General features: G+C 43.4%; 1 pseudogene; it reads left to right on the plus strand.

Moving 5' to 3' along the window:
- LOC101660803 overlaps positions 1-2,532 on the plus strand; it is a 17,708-nt pseudogene that overhangs the window by 12,020 nt on the left and 3,156 nt on the right.

The following is a 2,532-nucleotide window of genomic DNA, read 5'->3' on the forward strand; positions in this document are numbered from 1 at the left end:
CCTAATAAAACAATTTAAAAACAAACAAACAAAAAAGGGAGTCAACACACAGAGAACCATAATCAACTCAAAAGTGGTTTATTACACTGTTCTTTACACATCTGTCTGTATCTTTAATTTTTTCCATAATAAAAAGATTTTTCATCTACTATGATTTTTAATTAAAGTGCATTAAACAAATGAATTCATTCATTCAATTTGAGGATGGAAATTTTTTTCCTTTTTGGTATTACTATATATATTTTTCTATTCTATCATCATAAATGAGATATAAAATATAACAAAACAAAGAACAGGGGGTAGAAAAAACATTTCAAGCTGTAGAGCTAAGAAACATTAGCATTTTTACTTTTATCTCTGGAAATTACGGGACACGATAAGGTTCTTGCTGTATGATGCAACCACCAAAATAAGTAGGGCAGAGGGGAGGAGGGGTTGGCTCTGGAGAACTCATTCTGCATTAGAACAGGCCACCCGCTTGAGGACCTCTCCAGGGGCCTTCCTTACTCTGCAAGGTCTAGAGCGGGGAGCAAGTCCCTCTGGTCATTGTTATTTGGAAGACAGAGTAAAGAAAGTTTCCCCTTGGACCAAAAAACTATAAGAATATTCTCTTCCTCAGCAATTCCACCCATGCATCTTCTAAAGTAAGGACAGTCAGGGGAAGCCCACAGAGCCCCACCTGTGTCTTTTGCCTCAGCTTCAGAAAGGATGCCTTACAGGTATCCACCCTGAGGACGTTTTTTGTTGCCCAAGGAGCTAGATGAAGACCAATCTCATTCAAATGCATCCTTTCCTAAAACTATCCACTCTGAGAACCTGTAAGTATATAAGCCATGAACAGAGATCAGATCCTCCTGTATAATCTTTTTTGGCTACCCATGCAGAAGCAATTACTACGTTACCTTCCTCTACATCTGTGCATTTTACCAACTGTCTTTTTTTTCTTTTTCTTGCTATTCTGGCTTTTAATATCTCTCTGGGCACACAGCAGAGATGCAAGTCTGACTTGATTTTATCCAAATCCCCTGAGCCCAATTCAGAGCATAATCCATTGTGTTCATTTCTCCCAGTCTTAGAATTCCCAATCTGGAATGGACCTTAAGTCAACCTACCTTTTCCAGATTGATGTTTTATGGACTCTCATCAGATTATAATAAAACCGGTGGACAGCTCAATCCTGGGGTCGGTTGACTACGACCTCGCCCAGGGCCTACATCACCTCCTGCTTGTAGTCCTTGAAGTCACCATCGATCTGGCTGACACTCTGCTCCTCCAGCACCCACAGATGGCAGTTGGTTTCTGTGATGAGGCATGCATCATGGCTGACAACAATCACAGCACACTTGTATTCATTGATGGCCTCCCCCAGAGCATCAATAGACCCTAGATCCAGGTTATTGGTTGGCTCATCAAAAATGAGGGCATCAGGTTCCCAACAGGCCAGCTCTGCAAACACAACTCAGGATTTCTGCCCACCTGAGAGTTTGCAGATCTGGATGGTGGGGGCGTGACTCTAGGCTGAAGTGACCCAGGCACTTGCAGGCGCCCTGATAGGGGAGGTTGGTTACCAAAAAAAATACAAACCAGTGGACATCAGAGATTCAAAAACCCTGGGAGGAGACGACCTTGGAATGACTGTATTGTGCACACCCCTCACCTTCAGACTGAGGGCCTTCCCTGCCTCACTTCCATGGACCGCAGACTCACGTGCTACTTCTGCTTGTGCTACCACAGAAAAGGAAGAATGGGTTGCTATGTAGAACTAGACATAGCCAAAGAACACGTTCCCCCATAGTTAGAATTGTTAGGTTTTAATAGACCTTAAAATCATCTATATTGCCCAGATTTATTTAATAAGATTACTACAAATAAGAGGGTCAAATGACTTACTCACTGGCATACCAGGCAGAAAAGGGACCTGCACCCACATCAAATGTCTCTGTAAATTCTCCAATCAATCATTCAAACCTTCATTGGACACCATGGTCTATCTACCAGTGGGTCAACCAGAGTGGATTGATCATCTATGATGCTGTGCTTTCTGGTCACTTCCATGTAGAACTGAGAGCATCACTTTTCTTTGCTATGGAGTTCATTCCCAACTCCTTTCTTTCCCACTTCAGTCTGAATAACCCCTCTCCTTTTCTGTTGCTTTCTAGATCTGCTGCTCTACACCTCTCTCTTCCCACCTTCTCCAGCTTGGCCAATAGATTACTGTCCTAAGTTAGGAAGGGCTATTGAAGTGTGACATCGTGCCTCTGCTACACAAACTGTCCTGGGTCAGACCTGAAGCTTTACTTACGATGCCTCATCTCCAAGCACTGAGGGACCCAGTTGAGTGTTCCTGTCGGTTCTGATAAGGGGAAGCTTGGCTCCTACATGGAAGTCAGCAACGTAACCACAGTCACTGCCTTTGTTCTCCTGGGACTATCCAACGACCCTCAAATCCAGGTACTTTGGGCTATTCCTGGTAATTTACCTGTTGACCCTCACAGGGAACCTGATGATGATACTGGTGATCAACACTGATTC

This window comes from Echinops telfairi, unplaced genomic scaffold, assembly GCF_000313985.2.
Source record: "Echinops telfairi isolate 266 unplaced genomic scaffold, ASM31398v2 ScPeMD7_12;HRSCAF=54, whole genome shotgun sequence".
NCBI lineage: Eukaryota > Metazoa > Chordata > Mammalia > Afrosoricida > Tenrecidae > Echinops > Echinops telfairi.